Source organism: Acyrthosiphon pisum, chromosome A1 (genome assembly GCF_005508785.2).
Source record: "Acyrthosiphon pisum isolate AL4f chromosome A1, pea_aphid_22Mar2018_4r6ur, whole genome shotgun sequence".
Lineage (NCBI taxonomy): Eukaryota > Metazoa > Arthropoda > Insecta > Hemiptera > Aphididae > Acyrthosiphon > Acyrthosiphon pisum.
In genome coordinates, this window is record NC_042494.1 from 110349463 (window position 1) to 110351308 (window position 1846).

The window sequence follows — 1846 nt, forward strand, 5'->3', positions numbered from 1 at the left end:
CGACATAATATTATGTTGCCATATTATGGTTGAGATTATTATTCGATTACATTAATATTTAATTGTATATTACAATAACATCACACTATATTATTTGTATTTTCAATTTTCAATCATAATAGTTTAGTAATAATATATATTATATTAATATTTCGTAATACTCAGTAACTGCATCGGGATTTTTATCAATAAATCCAAACATAATAATTTCTTCGTATAAAAATAGTAGAATTACAAATAATATAATTAACTTTATGGAATTCAAAGAAACCGACATTAGTTTTAAATTTTAATCCGTTTTTCAAGAACAGTACAAGAGCGGTTTTTCAATTCTATGGTTTCGGTTTGGGTTTTGAAAACGGTTTTTTAAGGTCTTAGGTTTCGGTTACGGTTTTTTAACCGGTGTTTCAAAGCTTTTGGTTCCGGTTCCAGTTCCGGTGTTCAGAAATAAGAAAACCGCGGTTTTAACCGGTTTTTTGGAAAACCGGTTTCGATCCCTGATTGTAATTTAGTATTTAGTATAATCATAAATTAAGTATTTTCACTAATTTTTGTAATTTTTATATTTCTATGATATTAAATAATATAATATATTAATATAGTGTACATTTTGCCAATCTTCTTTTACTTTTATTATTATCCTATCCTTTTATTAGTTTTTTATTATGTAGGTACAGTTTTGAGTTTAAATTAAATGATTTTGAATGGTATATTGGTATAATATTATTTATATGATTATGCTTGCTTTATATACCTACCTATTAATATTATCTACTATACATAGGCGTGCGCAGGGGGGATATCGGGTATGCCATGGCCCATCAAGGTTTATAGATAATAGTCTATTATCTATAAACCTTGATGGCCCATGGGATCCTGCAGAGTTATCATAACCATTAACCATAATATAGTTTTTAGTTGTAAATGTTTTGGATTAATAATTAGAATCATGAACTATGATAGTTCATAGTACCTTGGTTCAAGAATTTAAATATTTTGATTATTTTTTTATATTATTTTCTTAATTCTTATAATAAAATATTGGGAGTTGAGACAAAATCAAATACTAATTAGATTTCATAATTATATTTTTATGATAATATAGTTGAAATAAAAATCCACCATTTTCGGGAGAATTGCCGGTGTCACCAGAACATTCAGGCCCCTGCAGTATTACTTATTTTCATACTACCTACAACTATCAAAAATAAAAGAATTTCGTTTAATTAGATTATCATTTTAGATTCTGAGTGGAACGATGAATGTATTGATTTTACAATGATGTGTGTTTTTTATTTTTTTTTATTTTTTTTTTTATTTTTGTGTCTGTCATCACGTTTTAGGACAGTAAAAGTGCTTGGATTTTCTTCAACAGTACCTTTTCTGATAAGAAAGTGAATCTAGTTGGTACTTTGGGGGGGTCAAAAGTAAAATTTTTCCAATAGTTTTCAAAAGCGCCGTGAAAAACAAAAGAAAAATTAAGGAAAAACGGGAATTTTTACGCAAAATCTGTTTTTCACAAAATTGAATTTGGTTTTTGGTGTAACTTTAAAAAAAATGACCGTAGATATATGAAATTTTGACTGAATGTTTATCTTAGCATTTTCTATACACCATAACATTTTCAAAATATTTTGATTTATTTTGAGCTCTTTATGGACATTTTCATTTTCCATTTTTTTTTAGTTTTTTTTCTAAAAATATCAATAAAATTTTATTTGTTGGATAAAAAAGCTTGAAAATTTAATAGAAGCTCCTAGTATATTGTTTCAAAGGCAAATGAAAAATATTAAAAATCGTTAGTCACAGTTTTTTTTATAAGCATTTAAAGTTCAAAAATGACAAA